Below are 17485 nucleotides of genomic sequence, written 5' to 3'. Positions count from 1 at the left end.
ACACGGAACAGAAAGGTAGTCCAGACTATTGAGATCATCTAGTCACTGATGGCCCTCTCCCCTCTCTCCAGCAGAGTTATGAGGGGGCTTTTCCCAGCCACTCACTTTCCCTTCTTCTCCAGGGCTGGGGTGGAGATGGGGAGAGAGGCACATGCATTTCTGGAGCTCACCAAATGCCTTGTAGTAGGCTTTAGGGACATAACATGAAACGAGATGGAGTTTAAAGTGTTTTAAACTTTAAATCCTAACCTTTAGTCCTTCCTGATTTTTCTTTATTCATCTGAAAATTTAATCTAGCTAGTGATCCTGCCTAGTTTGAGCAAACTCTGGGAGATAGCAAAGGATAGGGAAGCCTGGCATGCGGCAGTGCATGGTGTTGCAAAGAGTTGTTCATGACTGAGAGACTAAACAACAAAAGTGACCCTGCCTGGATGCCTTTTCCTTTTCTTTGGTTGGGATGGGGTGTGTGTGTGTGTGTGTGTGTGTGTGTGTCCCTGAGGCAGGTGCATGATGTTCCACTAGGAAGGTCAGGGTCCTTTCTGGGTAACTGGGGGTCAAAAGCAGACATGAAGGGACAGAAGGCTTGGCTCAGGGGGCCTTTAGATCAAGAGGGCCTCTGGGGCCTGGTTGAACTAGTTACTCTTTGCTGGAGTGAAGTCCCATCCAAGACAAGCATACTTGATCGGTGATTGCATCAGTTGGGATTGTAGCAGGAATAGGTGAAATGGTTAGTTGGAGAGAGTTTAATGAGTGGATTTTTTCCAGAGACATGGATAGGACCAAGGAAATCAGTGAAGGATGAAGCGCCCAGAGAACAGCAACAGTGGAGAGTGCCTTCTGATGACAATTGGCAGTCGCACAGAGCTGCCACCTGAGGACAATGTACCAGCTGAAGACTGAACATCTGACCACTGTGGTACATCTGTCTCTTCTCACTGGAACATCTACAGGCATTATTAAACCCACTTGACAGATGAGGCATGTTAAGGCCTTTACCCAATACCACACCTCCAGTAAGTGGGGAGACAGACTTGAATGCAGATCTGTCTGAATCTAAATGTCATGTCCTTGTAACCATTATATCTCTCATTCAAGGGCGTAGGAGGTGAAGGCAGGGGTGGCATCATCCTTACCTGTCCCTTTTATTATGAAAGCAAAAACTACTGTGTCGCCCCCAGCAGACTTCTGCTTGTTTCTTACCGGCCAGAACTGTGTTTCATGATCCACTGCACGGCCCCTGTACAGGCCTGCCACCCACTCCTCCAGCTGCAAAGCAGCATCTGGCTTTTCCATCCTGTGTACTGGGAAGTGAAAAGGGAATAGGAGTGAGAATGGTTCTTAGATCTACCAATGAGTGACTGACTTCTTGTTTCCACAAGTTTTTTTTTTTTTTTTTGTGACACAGTATTTCTTTAGATAATCTGACACATTCCACCTGGTTTGGGTCCATCATTGCAAGACTCTTCACTTTCTGGGCATGTAAGGTGATAGCATCTTTCTGATCTATTGTGTATTGCTTTGTCCTTTCTCTGCAGAGCTCCGAGTGAGGCAAGATGGGGACAAATGAGAACTAGAGCTCAGCTATAAGAGTTGTGTGTGCCAGGAGGGAGGTAAGAAAACTGGTCCTGGGTGATGAGTACCACAGAGCAGGAGGTGAACAAAACCCAGAGGTCCCAGAGAGTGGGCCAGTGGTTTCCCTGGGGAATGTGAAGGGAGCTGCTAATAAGCCCCAGCATCCCAGGAGCCAAGTCTCCCTAGTATCCAGGGTTCCTCCCAGCTTGCATCTGCCCACAAGGATCTCATGTACCACTGTCAGGGATCTGGCTGAGGTCTCAACAGCCTATGTTTACCACTGTCCTGTGGGGAACAGGATACTGTTCCCAATCAGTTCCTATCTTGCTTCTTTGAAACTCAGAATCATTGTGACATGAGCCTTTGGGTGGGGACTTTGAAATCTCGTTTTCTCTAAAGAAGTAGTTTTCAAAAACATTTGACCTTGACCACAGTAAGAAATACATTTCACATTAAAATGCAGTATATATATGTTAATATGCACACATATGTGGAACTGAGATAGGTTTCCATGAAATTTACCCTTACCACATTTGATGAGCTCTAGTGTGGCCCATTCCATTTCACTTAAAATATGTTAATCACAACACAGTAAACTGTTGTATATCCCACGAATGGGTCCTGACCCATAGTAGGAAAAAGTAGTCTTGAAGGATTCAGGCTTGAGTTTTGTTCTTTGGCTGTCAGGGCCTTGTGCCACCTTGGGAGCAAACCTGCCCTCCCTGAGCCGATGAAACCCATTTCCTGACAACAACTGAATGCTTTAATTTCCTCCTCACAGATGGACCAGAAATGAACTGGCATTTCCTGGGGAATCCAAAGACTTACGATGTAAATAACTTGCATGTATTTCTTCATGTAGTTTTCATCCTATCCATTTGATATTTGAATTCTTCTTTCACAAATGAAATTAAAGAAATTGAATGATTCATCGGTGGTCACGAAGGTAATAACTGGGAAAACGGGCACTTCAACCTGAGATTGCAGCTTCAAGACCAAGTACCTTTCTTCTGTATCAATCAGATTCCTATCCCCAGGGCTCTCCTATATAGCAACTCTGGAGCTTGAATTCCTTTTCCATTTTCCCTCCTGAATCCCAAACCCTCTCTTTGCTATATATATTCCGCTGGAATAATTTGAAAGTAAAGATTTTATGTAGCAAACAATGTCCTCTATGTATGTGGCAATCATCCTTAGCCTCATGAGTATATATAACCTTGTCTTATTCTCATGAGTATTTCTCAGTAACATTTTGATGGGTGCAAGAGCTGACATGGCAGAAGCAGTTTGTTGTGTTGTCTCCAATGACACATGACAATCTTCCTCCTTAATTAGGAACAGGATGTATGCATGATTTATATCTGCAAGCTATGACTCTCCAAGAGGTGAAGTCTCAGTTGTTAGTATTTGAAATATCCTCTATAAACCCTAAAGTTAGTACAACAGAATGTGAATGGCATAATGGCAGATACATCAGCTTTTGCCTGACATAATAAAAAGAATAAAGTTCTTATTACCCTATAACCTGTTTATGTATGAAATAAATGTGCCAATATATGGCATCTAGAGATATTAAAATCATAGAATTTGAAAGTTTTAATGATCTCTGTTGAAGTTTGAGGTCAGTGTCTTTATGCTTGAAGGATATTTTCTAATGGATTGGGGGTGGTAGTGCTAAAAGGAACATGAATCATGCATGAATAAGGAAGAAAATCTCCTAGAATTCTTTTGAGGGAATGCAAGCTTGATTACTTAAAAAATATAATAATTATAAAACAAATGCACATTTATTATAGACAATTTTGAAACAAAAAAAGGTATATGGTAGCAAATAATATGCTTTTAATACCCAGAGTTAACTGTTAAAATTTTAGATATATTTCATTTTAGTCTTTTTAATACCTCTCAAATAAACACAAGGGTTCATATGTTTACACAATTAGGATCAAGTTCATCATACTGAAATGTAGTTCCATATCTCTGCTTTTCTTTAAAAAAATTATATTAATGAAGAACTTTCCCCAATGCTGCTATATATTCTCTGGAAATATATATTTTAAAATCTATTCCTTTCCTGGACATTATGGGGTGTTTTAGGATATTAAAAATATACAGTCCACTACTGCTTTGTTTTTACCTGCAAAATTGTAAAATTTCTACGTGTAGGAAAAGCAGTGCAAGAAGTTAGAAAACATTGAGAATATAAACAGTTCTTGTAAAAACAGTTTTAACATTACCATTGCCTGCTTGCAATCATTTTGCTTATGAAGGCTCATTTTTTTTTTCTTGCTTTGTTTCTTGATAGCACAGGTATTTGTTTATTCTGCATATATTTGGCCTTATACCACACACTTCTTCCAAACTCCTCCTTTCTGTCCCTGATTGCAGTGCTGCCCCTGTCCCTTTGATGATTGATGTTAGCTTTTGGTGCTGATCAATTAAATCACTCGTGTCAACTTCAGAAAGAACGCCTTTTATTAATGACATTCTTTGACTAATAGATTTTTCTTTAAATGTCATGTTTCCATGTTAAGACATTTCATTAAGACCTAAAGTGTTTCAGTAGGTTGCAATAAAGTTTATTTCAAAAAGAAAGGAATTTGAAAGGAAAAAAGCCCAGTTTTTTTCCCTACATGACCATTTGCCTCATGGCTCAACAAAGCAAACGTCACCAGAAGTTGACCTGAATTTGGTGTTGGGTGGGCAGTGATACTCCTGGTCTGAACCCTAGGACGGCCTGTGGTGGCTGCCCTTTAATTGTTCACCATGACTGGAGCTTTTTTGATCATTTTGTTTATACTCAATATTCCTCATAGAGCTCTAATTTCCTCTCTGTGTTATGTTGCTACTAAACTGATCATTAAAGTGATTTTCCACAAGGCACAAAAACAGAGATCTCCCACGTTACCTGGGAAGTTGTTACAATTGCTGGTCGTGGGCCTTAATTCTGGAGATTCTGACTCAGCAAGTCTAGGATGGGGTCCACGACTGGAGAACCACCCTCCCGCGAGGGGGCTGCGGAGCTTTATCAACTCTTCCCTCTATTCTGCTAGAATAGAAGTTAAAACAACAAAGTCTGAAAACAGCTTTTCAAAAAAATGCTGTGCTTATTCATGCTAATATAAGCTTCAGAAAAGTAATGACTTTCAGAAGCTTACAAGAGGTGACTGTATAACACCGGGTAGTTAACAGCTGCTTCACTTCTGGAAAAACTGTGAGATGTTCTGTCCACTATTTCTGCCTTCCTTCTGTCCTTACTTTGTCCACAATGTCTCAGCAATTGAATCAGCATTCTCTTATGATGTGTTGGGTGATGCCAGTGGATGTTTTCATGAAAAATGAGAAAGGGGGCATAAATACTTAATTAGTTTTACAAGAGCATAAAAATAGTAATGTGCTTCACAATTTTTGGTGTGGAGGGATCATCCTACACTGATATATAAATATGCTATTCCTTCTAAGTGGGTTGTTAGGATAAGTAACGTAAGTTATTTAAAACAATGTGTGCATTATGTTTTTATGTTTCAGATAATTCAGTCTAGACATATAAGTGTGTGTGTATGAATTGTTTGGAATTCATTCCAGTTTGGGCAGTTAACCTAGGCTCCATGCTTGTTTCTAGAATGGTTTGTTGATATACAATGAAACAACACATTTTACAGACAGCCCCTCAACCCTTCCAGCCATCTTGGATCAAAATGGACTAGACATTTTGTTAATGTTACAAATGAGTTCTCCTTGGTGAAATTAATAGTTTGCTATTTTGTACAATGGTTTTAGAATTTTTTGTTGAAATTACTGGTCTTTAAGATACATGGATTGATCAAAATATTTGAGAGAAACTCTCCAATTCTGCATGAAAGGGTACAAGAAACTAGAAAGCCTACCTCCCTCACGTGTGGAGTTGGTGCCTGAGACTTGAATACAATATGTTCTTATGTTCCCACAGTTTAGAAAATTCTGGTTATTTGAGGTTGACTGAGAGGTTAACTGAATTTTGCCTTTAGGTTTTTTTTTTTTTTGGTTTGGTTTGGTATTAGTTGCTCAGTCATGTCCAAACCTTTGCGACCCCAGGGACTGTAGCTGGCCAGGCTCCTCTGCCAATGGAATTCTCTAGGCAAGAATACCAGACTGGGTTGCCATTGCCTTCTCCAGGGTATCTTCCCAACCCAGGGATCAAACCTTGGTCTTCCCCACTGCAGACAGATTTATGTTTGTTTTTTTTTTAAATTTTTTTAATGCAAGATGTGGTCAGAGCATTTAAGACAGAGGCTGGACTTCATCTAGCTAAGACAACAGATTGCTTTTGTGCCAAGTGCCAATAAATGCCTGTACTAGTTGTAAAATTTAATCTGAAAACTGCTTTATATATAAGCTGACACAAAATTCAAGCATTTATTAATAATCTGATACAAATGTACTTTCATATAACACTTATAATATCAAGATTTAAATGGAAAATCTTTTGAATTATTAAAAGAACCATTCCACATTACAAAAAAAATTTTTTATTTGCCTTAAATTGAAGCTCAATTTTCTGATGAGAGGAATCAGAATAAATACATGTTCAACTTAAATTTTATGATAGCTATTATATATTAAGAGAATTTCAGAAAGACGTCTACTTCTGCTTCATTGACTATGCTAAAGCCTTTGACTGTGTGGATCAAAACAAACTGTGGAAAATTCTTCAAGTGATGGGAATACCAGACCCCCTTACCTGCCTCCTGAAAAATCTGTATGCAGGTCAAGAAGCAACAGTTAGAACCGGACATGGAATAACGGACTAGATCCAAATTGGGAAAGGAGTATTGTCACCCTCGGAGAAGGCAATGGCACCCCACTCCAGTACTCTTGCCTGGAAAATCCATGGACAGAGGAGCCTGGTAGGCTGCAGTCCATGGGGTCGCTGAGAGTCGGACATGACTGAGCAACTCCACTTTTACTTTTCTCTTTCATGCACTGGAGAAGGCAATGGCAACCCACTCCAGTGTTCTTGCCTGGAGAATCCCAGGGACGGTGGAGCCTGGTGGGCTGCCGTCTATGGGGTCACACAGAGTTGGACACAACTGAAGCGACTTAGCAGCAGCATTAGCATTGTCACCCTGCTTATTAACTTATATGCAGAATACATCATGTGAAATGCTGGGCTGGATGAAGCACAAGCTGGAATTAAGATTGCAGGGAGTAATATCAATAACCTCAGATATGCAGATGATATGACCCTTATGGCAGAAAGTGAAGAGGAACTAAACAGCCTCTTGATGAAAGTGAAAGAGGAGAGTGAAAAAGCTGGCTTAAAACTCAACATTCAAAAAACGAAGATCATGGCATCTGGTCCCATCACTTCATGGCAAATAGATGGGGAAACAATGGAAACAGTGACAGATTTTATTTTCTTGGGCTCCAAAATCACTGCAGATGGTGACTGCAGCCATGAAATTAAAAGACGCTTACTCCTTGGAAGAAAAGCTATGACCAACCTAGACAGCATATTGGAAAGCAGAGACATTACTTGGCCAACAAAGGTCCATCTAGTCAAAGCTATGGTTTTTCTAGTAGTCATGTATGGATGTGAGAGTTGGACCATAAACAAAGCTGAGCACCGAAGAACTGATGCTTTTGAATTGTGGTGTTGGAGGAGACTCTTGAGAGTTGCTTGGACTGCAAGGAGATCCAACCAGTCCATCCTAAAGGAAGTCAGTCCTTAATATTCACTGGAAGGACTGATGCTGAAGCTGAAGCTCCAATACTTTGGCCACCTGATACGAAGAACTGACTCATTAGAACAGACCCTGATGCTGGGAAATATTAAAGGCAGAAGGAGAAGGGGATGACAGAGGACGAGATGGTTGGATAGCATCATATCAATGGATATGAGTTTGAGCAAGCTCTGGGAGTTGGTATGGACAAGGAAGCCTGGAATACTACAGTCCATGGGGTTACAAAGAGCTGGACACAATTGAGCAACTGAACTGAAATGATTGATTATATATTTATCTGATAATAAATGTATTCATCTGACAATATAATGGCTAGCTGATGCTTTGTCTTCTCAAAATGCTTGTGCTGATAGTCTTCCTATTATTTTAAATTCTTCACTAAATAGCTATGGAAAAAACACTTTCACTTCTGAGAAGAAAGAGTAGACATACTTTTCCTCATTTCATCTGCTTAGTACAATCCCATATCCTGGACAATATATATAAAGCAAACACAATATTTTGAAAGATGAAAAAAAGAAGGCAGACAGCTAGGAACCTCAGAGCCCAGTGAGCAACATAATGGTCAATTTCCTGGGTTTTCTTTTTGTCTCATATATCCCAGACTTGGAACTTAATGAACTGGTAAGCCAGAACCACCACCAAGTTCAGACAAAAAAAAGCCCCAGCATAAATCTGCTCTCTCTAGCCAAATGATCAGGAAAGGGGAAACTTAGAAAGACAGAAAATGTGTAGACAATAACTGCTTCACCCCAGCTAAACACCGCAGAAAACCCATGAGTCACCTTCACCTACTCAAGAAAAAATTCCTACCCTCTCCTCACTGCAGCAAGGAAGTCCCTTGCCTGGAGTGGGTCGGAGGAGACCGAGTGGAGAGTTGGGACTTCCGTCACTGCCCAGTGGCAATGAGACCACCTGCCTGCCCCTCCATAGTGTCAGTAGAAATATAGGTTTTCTATATATAATACAATACCCAGAGAAGTCACCAAAAAAGCTGTACATAGAGATACATTCAAAAATAATACAGATTTATTATAACCTACACGAAGATAGGGAAAAGAAAACAGAAATGAAAAACTGAGAGAACAAACAGAAAACAAAATATAAAATGGCAGGCTTAAGTCATAACATTAATAATTATATTAAATGTAAAGGGTTTAAATATATCAATTATCAGATTGACATTGGCCAAGTTTATTTAAAAAAAACATGACTCAACCATATGCTATCGATAAGAAACTCACTTCAAATATAACACTATAGAAAGGTTGAAGGTAAAAAGATATATTACATAAACATTACTCAAAATAAGTCAGGAGTGGCTATATTAATATCATATAAAGTAGGCTTTAGAGCAAAGAAAATGTCAGGAAAAGATATTATATAATGATGAGAGGTCAGTACCTCAAGAAGAGAGAGTAATCCTAAAGATGCATGCATCAAACGATAGAGCTGCAAAATATATGAAGCAAAAACTGATAGAACCAAAAGGAGAAATGGACAAATCCACCATGATGGTTGGAGAGCTTCAATATTCCTCTATTAACACTGATAGAACAACTAAACAGAAAATTAGCAAGGATATAGAACTCAACAACACTATCAGCCAACAAAATTTAATTGACATTTGTAGAAAGCTTCACCCACCCACAGCAGTGTACATAGTCTTTTCAAGTGTTCATGGAACATATACCAAAATAAAACACATCTTAGGCCATAAAACTTTAAGAGAATAGATGTCATATAGTATGTACTCTCTGGACACATTGGAATTAATCTAGAAATCGCTAACAGAAGGATCACAGCAAAATCTCCATGTACCTGGAAACTAGACAATACATTTCTAGGTAATCTGTGGGTATTGATTGTATGGAGGTAAAAAGAAACTGAACGGGATGAAAATGAATCTTCACTATATCAAAATCTGTGGGACTTAGCTAAAGCACTACTGAAAAGAAAATTTATAGCATTAAAATGCTTTCATTAGAAAAGAGGAAAAATCTCAAATCACTACTTTAAGAACTTAGAAAAAGAACAAAATAAGTGGGAAACAAGCATAAGGGAGGAAATAATAAAGACCAGATATCAATGAAATTAAAAACAAAAGTAGAGAAAATCAGTGGAACAAAAATTGGTTCATCATTTTTTTAATTAAAAATAATTTATTTTATATTGGATTATCATTGATTAATAATATTCTGTTAGTTTCAGGTTACAGCAGAGTGATTCAGTTACACATATACAAGTATCTATTCTTTTTCAAATTCCCACAACCTAAATATTCCCATTTAGGTTGTTACAGAATATCAGTTCTTTCAAAAGACCAATAAAATGGACAAATATCCAGCAAGATAAACAAAGAAAAAAAAACAAAGAAAATGAAAAATAGCAGGAATGAAACAGGGAATATCACTAAGCACTTTGTGGCTATCAAAAGGGTAATAAGGGAACATTATGACATAAATCGGAGAAGGCAATGGCACCCCACTCCAGTACTCTTACCTGGAAAATCCCATGGACGGAGGAGTCTGGTGGGCTGCAGTCCATGGGGTCGCTAAGAGTCGGACACGACTGAGCGACTTCACTTTCACTTTTCACTTTCATGCATTGGAGAAGGAAATGGCAACCCACTCCAGTGTTCTTGCCTGGAGAATCCCAGGGACTGGGGAGCCTGGTAGGCTGCCGTCTGTGGGGTCGCACAGAGTCAGACACGACTGAATCAACTTAGCAGCAGCAGCATGACATAAATATGACAATTGAAATGAAATGGACCAATTCCTTGAAAAACACAAGCTACTACAACTCACCCAATATGAAATAGACAACTTGAATATTCCTATAACTATTAAGGAATTTTAAATTAATAATTTAAACCCTCCCCAAATTAATCTCCAGGCCCAGAAGTTTTCACTGGAGAATACTAAAAAGTGTTTAAAGAAGAACTAACACCAATCCTATACAATCTCTTCAAAACAGAAAAAAGGAAGCATTTCCAGTCCATTTTATGAAGCCAATATTATCTCGATTCTAAAAACCAGATAAAGACAGTACAAAAAAGAAAAAGAAAATTATAGACCAATATCCACATAAATAGAGACATAAAAGTTTTTGCAAAATATTGGCAAATAGAATTTGGCATTCTCAGTGGTAGAGAATCTGTCTGCCAATGAAGGAGAGATGGGTTCAATCCCTAGGTCAGAAAGATCCCCTGGAGAAGGAAATGGCAACCCACTCCTGTATTCTTGCCTGGGAAATCCCATGGACAGAGAAGCCTGGCAGGCTACAGTCCATGGGGTTGCAAAGAGTCGACATCACTTAGTGACTAAACAACAACAAAAATCATGTTCATGGTTTGAAAGACTGAGCATAGTAAAGATGTCAATTCTCTCTGACTGAAATGTTTAATGCCATTCTTAATAAAATACTAGCAAAAATTTTATGGATATAAAGATTACCCCAAAATTTGTAAGGAAAGGCAAGATGAACATCATTATAACTGTGAAATTTTGACAGTTTTAAAAATTGCTGTTCAGTTCAGTTGCTCAGTTGTGTCCGACTCTTTGCAACCCCACGGCTTGTAGCACACCAGGTTTCCTGTCCATCACCAACTCATGGAGCTTGCTCAAACTCATGTCCGTTGAGTCGATGATGCCATCCAACCATCTCATTCTCTGTCATCCCCTTCTCCTGCCTTCAATCTTTCCCAGCATCAGTTGTTACTATTTTTTCCTAGGACATTGATTTTGAACCCATTTGGGACCCTACTGAGGTTTCCCATGGCTTTCCCTGAATAATGTGGAAAAGTTGATTCTTACTTTCCCATCTGGGCGTCCTGTGCTCTGGCTATGAAGCCAAAGGGAGTGAGCTGTCTAACATGAAAGCACCTGTAATATGAAGTATTTCTGGAAACTCCACTGAGTTCTCAGCCCCAGATCCAGTAAAGAGAACTGGAGTGAACCTCATTGCTCCGTGTGATTTAGACAAGTGGAGTGTGGTCCAAAGAGAACTACTGTTCCTCTGGGGTGTGTTAGAGAGTCTGGGACCAGAAGGTCTGTTAGGTTCTGCCTGGTTGGCTGACCTTCAAATCCAACAGTGGTTCCAGAGTTTCTTTGTCTATTATAGTGGATACGGAGTGACTTCTCCTTCATGGAACTGACAGTGTCACCTTCATGGGACAAACATCCTTGGGATTTAACCAGATGTTGGTCCAAACCAAGCCCATAGCATCCAAAGTCCAACATGACACTGTCCTGCCCACTAACAGTGCATGTCTAGCAGGAGAAGGATAGTGATTTTGAGGCAAGGGAAGGTATTTAGTACGTGCTTTCCACGTGATTGCTTTCCAACCCTGGGGCTTTGGGCTGTTGCTAATTTGTCTGAATGTCCTCACCTCTTAAGCTACAGGAGTAAGAAGTACTATGTGCTGGGCTGGAAAGGTCAACCTTGCCAGAAAGAGATTCTATCCTTGTTATCATCTTGGTTTCATTAATCTCTGCTGTTTCTTTTTCTCTGCAGTTTTTGTTCACTGGGTATTTGGTTTATTAATTCTTTTATTTACTGACATTTGGGAGGTAGAGACAAAAGAGGAAAAGATTTTATACTTTGAATTCCCATTGTTTGAGGTCCATCATGTGATCGCCCCACCCCCCACCTTTGGATTGGAACTCTTAGGATAAGACTAAATTTTAACTTTTTCTTTAGTGGATTATCCTTGATATTTTGTTTTATCATTATTCAAATCCACCATAAGTTTGTATGTATCAGATTGTTTTGTATTACAGGATTCTTCAGGGACAAGTGGAGTTTATACAGCCAATTTTGTTCAGTGTTTACAATGCACACATAAGATAGTCTGTCATTTTCGATGATAAAACTCCTTAGGATATGGGGTGGCATAGCTGTTCAGAACAAAAAGTTATAGTCAGTGGAAAATTAAACTTCATTTTTGAGTCAATAAAACATCAATGACAAAACCACTAGCAACAACTATTTATAAACTTATAAACTACAGTCCCTTGTAGGATTTCATATTTAAACAACAGTGAAAAGAAAAACAGAAATGAGAACCTGCCCCTCCTGAGAGTACTTTTTTCTCTCTACATTCCCTGGCCGGAAGCCTCAATTTTTCCATTGTAAGTTTTCAGAAGAGCATCGTTTTGCATTTCCTGGACCATCTATCACACAGTGACTCACAGGGCTGGGGTGTGCAGGGCAGGCACATCAGCCTGCTCTAACTGAGAACAGGGTGACATGATGTCGTAGAGTCAGCTCCACGGAATGCGTCATCCACACAGTATCACCAGGCAGCTCTTGCCTTGATCCTGAATCTCAGAAGATGCTGCAAAACGCTGGAGGGAAAAATCTGTCTTATTGTCTACCGCAGGCATAAATAAAAATCAATTTGATCCTTTGGAGCTACCTCTGCTCCCAAAGGATCCCAATGTTCTCAGCTCCTACCTCTGGAGTATTAGTCACACATCTCTGAAACGTCGTCTCCTCTTTACTAGAAAAGGCAGGCCCCTTAAAGGCAGCTCTCTCTACAACAGGTTTTATTTTGAGTGGGATATTAAATAGTGCTTCTAATTAAAATGACAGGGAAAACTGGAGGGAAGGAAAATGTAATTTTCCACACTGGAATTTTAAAATTTTTTATTTATTTTTGGTTGCACTGGGTCTTCGTTGCTGCTCGAAGGCTTTCTCTAGCTGTACAAGCAGGGGCTATTCTTTGTTGCAGCATGCAGGCTTCTCATTGTGGTGGCTTCTCATTGTGGTGGCTTCTCTCGTTGTAGAGCACCGGCTCTAGGAGCACTGGCTCAGTAGTTGTGGTACATGGGCGTAGTTGCCCTGTGGCATGTGGGATCTTCCCTGACCAGGGGTCAAACCTGTGTCCCTTGCATTGGCAGAATTCTGAAGCAGTGGACCACCAAGGAAGTCCTCATGTTGAATTTGACCAAGACATAGTGGTTAATAGTCCTCCTTTTTCAAGGACTATATGATTTAAGGGGAAGAGAACCCTCTTCATTGCAGAAGACACAGTGTCATTCACAGGGACTTGGATTGAATGAAAGGATGCAAGGAAACAAAACAGTTGGAGGAAGGGTTGAAGGTACTTAATAACTAGGAGATAAAGTCAACCAGTAGGTTTAAGTGGATGAGAAAGCTATCAGGTCATCATCTGTATGAAAATCTGTGTCTGATGTTTTAGAAATGTTTGTTAGAATTGAATTGGCCGTCAAATGACAAGGTACAATTTCCTCCTGTGTTAGTGGCCAATCTCTTGAAGATGGAGAATGCTTAAAAGACCATCCACTCTGTCTTCTGCATTCACGTTGAATTGTTTAAAAGCATCTCAGAAAGAGTGGAAGCTACCCTACTGTATGGCTAAACTCAAGAATCCTATTTCCATAAAGGTTTTTTCCTGTCTCCCCCCACCCCCCACCCAATTCTGATTCTCTGACAGAGTGTATGATTCTAAACGAGAGAGCACTGGAAACCTGCCAGAACTTCACCTATTTAAAGGATTTTTAGTATCATTATTTCATATTTATTCTGAAGAATCAACACAGCCCTTCTTGGAGGAGATAGCAGAAAGCTGAAGAGCTGACAGCATAGAAAATGGTCACTTAAATCTTTGAGCTGTGTAGCCCACAAACTTGCTAGAAACCAATGACGTTGTAAAGCAACTTTGAATTGGGCTTCCAGGTGGTGCCTGTTAGAAGGGCCTAAGAGCAAGGCATCATGGGCGAGTGGGCGCCATGATGGGCTCGCTGTCGGCTGGGAGGGTGCAAAGTGCCTGCTGCTGTTTTCCTTCTAGTCCCGGAACCAGCTGTCTGGCCCACAGGTAGGCTTCTTGGGAGTGGTTCGGGTCTGTTATCATCATTCCATTTTGGGTTTACAGGGGTGGTGTTCCACAGGTTGTTGCTTCCTTTGCACTCTGTCTGGGATCCACGGAAGTTGCCCTAGATGGATGGTGGCGTCAGCTTCATTCACTTCTGTGTGCAAACCATTGTGTTAAAGATGACAGGACACGTTAATTTGACCAATTCTTAAATAATTAAAATAGTGAATTTGTTTGTCTAAATAACATATAGTCATAGCAAGTTAAAAACCAAATACCACAATATAATTAATTTTTGGTAACCTTGAACTGACTTCAGTTTCTGCCTAGGCTAACCCCGTTTCTAAGAAAAGATAGTATCTTAAAAGCATTCATTCAACAAATATGTTTCCTACCCTTTGGTAGGAACTACTGTGCTAGGCACTGGATTTGCAATAATAAATAAAGTTGCTTCCTTTCCACAGAGAGGTGATAAGTGTGCAGGAATGCAATCTTCTAATGGGTTAAAAACCTCTCCTGGAATTATAGTTTTTTTAGGATATTAAAGGTGCCTGAGGTCTGACTCTAAGTTCCTGAGAGTTTCAAATCTGGAAATATCAAAATTAAAAATGCACCGGGGGAAGGCAGCCTTGCAGTGTACAGCTTCTAGTTCTCAGTAGACAAGTGCTGTTTGATCCTTTGTTTCCCTGTGGTAAAGGAGAAAGGCAGCCTAACTCTGCCACCACCGCGCCCCGCCCCGCCCCGCCCCGCCCCTCAGAGGGCTTCCAGCAACGTCTAAGTCACTGCAGGTTTTCCTCATCTTCCATCAGATGAACAGCTTCTAACTCACTTCAGCCTTCCCTCATCTTCCCTTAGATGCACAGGTTGGTTTCATATGGTAATTCTCTTACCTGCGTCTTTTGATTCCCTGGAATCTTTATAGTGCGGCGTTTGAGATGGTTTACTTACATCTTCAACTACATATTTATAACAAAATAAGGTCTTTAAAAGTTGTAATGTTCATTAAATTTGGAAAACAGAGGTATGTAGAAAGAAAAAGAAACTGTAATCCGACCACCTAAATGTATCCACCATTTACATTTTGGTGAACTGTCTCCTAGCCTCTATTTTTCTTTGCATTGTGTTATTTTAAAATGTGAAATCATGACATATATTATGCACACCTTTATTCTCTTTGCCTTTTGATTTAGCATTGTATTCTAAGCATTTTCCTTAATACAACATTCCTTCAAGGATTCCTTCAGAATCCTTGTTTAATTATGTCCTAATAGTCCATTGAGTGGAGTTGTTTTATTTTGCTATGTTGTCTCCTGCATAGACTTCTAGCTTTTCATGATTATAAACAATGCTAATAATAAAATGAATATTGCTATGTAGATTATTTTAATCTAAAACTGAGAAGATATTAGTTTAAATCTAAATTAACTTGTCAAAAGCTCTTGAATAGGACATAAAACCGAGCTTTTCAAGCACCCACTGTGAGGCCCTGTCGAGTCTCCATGTTTTCCTGTTTGAGGAGAGGAGTCTTGCTGCTCCTGTTAGTTTCCTCCTTCTCCCATCAACAATGGCATTTTCCCCATCCAGCCTTGCCTGAATGGACCCCTCATCTGTAGGGTTTACGAATAACTAGAGTGTCTTGCGGAGAAGGCAATGGCAGCCCACTCCAGTACTCTCGCCTGGAGAATCCCAGGGACGGGGGAGCCTGGTGGGCTGCCGTCTATGGAGTTGCATGGAGTTGGACACGACTGAAGCGACTTAGCAGCAGCAGCAGAATGTCTTGCTGGAAATGGTTCAGTCAGGCCACATGTTGCTGCTTCTGAGTCAAGCACAGACTTTGGCAACCACCTGATAAATTTGCTTCAAGCTTTCTAGAAACAATTTAGGCCAGAAAGATGTCATTTGGTTGGAGTCAGACATGTTATATTTGCTGACAACTCTACATTTTTCAGGAAAAGGGACCAGGCCCTCTCCTTAGCAGACATATTGAGGAGTGGAGTGGGAGGAGAGTGGGTGTGGATGTTCCAAGAGATGTGGCTTGGAAGTGAGGGCAGGCCTAGTAATGGCTCATCTGAAGTCAGCTCACAGTGTGGCCACCAGCATAGGTTTAGACATGCTCATGTGCTTGGTTGGATATCTGGGTGAGGATGCAAATTGAAAAGGGAAGGTCATGCAAAGTATTGTTTCCACTTTGGTTGGTATTTCCTAAGATGGACAGTTGGAACATTAATGATTTTATGGGTCAGTTACATGCTTTTGAGCTATACAGTGGCACATAATTCATATGATATAGTGACATGGAAAGTAAGATGTACATGATTTAGAGAATTTTGCCATTTGATTTTGATATGTAAGTTTTGACCTTGAGAGTTTAGCAGCTACCAAGACCAGTGAGCAAGAGGAGACATCACTGCCATCGCATCCTCCTGTGAGCATCCAGGGCTTCTTTGTACCACAGGCTGGGCAGGGCAGGGCAAGAACAGTGTGTGCGTGTGTGTATGTGGGTGTGACTCTGCAGACCTGTGTTCACCTGTCACTGGAGCTGCCCTGGAGGTACCTGAATTTGGTCAAGGGTGAGGGCATATTGCTTGGCCCTGTGTAAACTGTAATATTATCAGTCAGGGCCACCTGGGAGAAATGTCTTCTCTGAACCACCTGCGTGATTCCTCTCACCCAAGAAGCAGTGGGCAGCAATTGGGGACCAGAGTGGCTGATTCTCAAATGCCAACCCATTCCAACCCACCACGTTTTCAGGAATGATGCTAAGGCCCTGGGAAAGCACGCACAATTACACCCTGCCTGCTAAGATGGGCAGGTGCCCTGCCCGCCTCCGCTGACTCCCTGCCCCAACCTCCCTCCCTCCACCCCTGCCTGCACCTCTGCTGTAGGCAGGGGATCCACTCCCTGCTGACCTGCTTTCTGGTTCTGTAGGAAGAAGCTCTCCCTTTCCTAATCATTTTCCGCATGCACAACTGTCAAGTTACGTAGGGACCAAGAAATAAAAGGGGTTTGAAGAGAGGCGCAGGCAGCTACATGTGTGTATAATTGCAACTTTCTTTGCAGTACATCTCCCCAGAAGGGTTTACTTGTTTAAACCACACAGAGGTCATGAGAGCCTTACAGGAGGAGACTGGGTCACTCCCAACAGCACCCCCATCATCATTCCTGAGGCATCTTCCTATCCTGGCTCTGTACCGTGGGATAGATGGATGATATTGTTCTGTCTTGCCGCTGATTGAATAGAAAGGATTCAGGGGGTTAGTCACAGTGCAAAGTAAGTTCTTGTCTTAGATGCCAAAAGCAGTAATGTCCACTCAGTTCGATTTTAGTGGGGAACTGAGGCACTCCTCCTCCT

The 17485-nt window shown here is 40.7% G+C and overlaps 1 long non-coding RNA gene across 1 annotated transcript; it reads left to right on the top strand.

The window, feature by feature from the left end:
* The first annotated feature begins 588 nt into the window (after positions 1–588).
* Positions 589–2503, top strand: LOC112449512 (uncharacterized). The gene is made up of 3 exons (XR_003038067.2): positions 589–1013; positions 1536–1610; positions 2354–2503. It is a non-coding gene; the product is annotated as an uncharacterized lncRNA (long non-coding RNA).
* Positions 2504–17485: the final 14982 nt, after the last annotated feature.

Source organism: Bos taurus, chromosome 14, assembly GCF_002263795.3.
Source record: "Bos taurus isolate L1 Dominette 01449 registration number 42190680 breed Hereford chromosome 14, ARS-UCD2.0, whole genome shotgun sequence".
NCBI classification, from domain to species: domain Eukaryota; kingdom Metazoa; phylum Chordata; class Mammalia; order Artiodactyla; family Bovidae; genus Bos; species Bos taurus.
The sequence above is the reverse complement of the archived record's forward strand: the minus strand, read 5'-3'. Positions and strand labels throughout refer to the sequence as shown.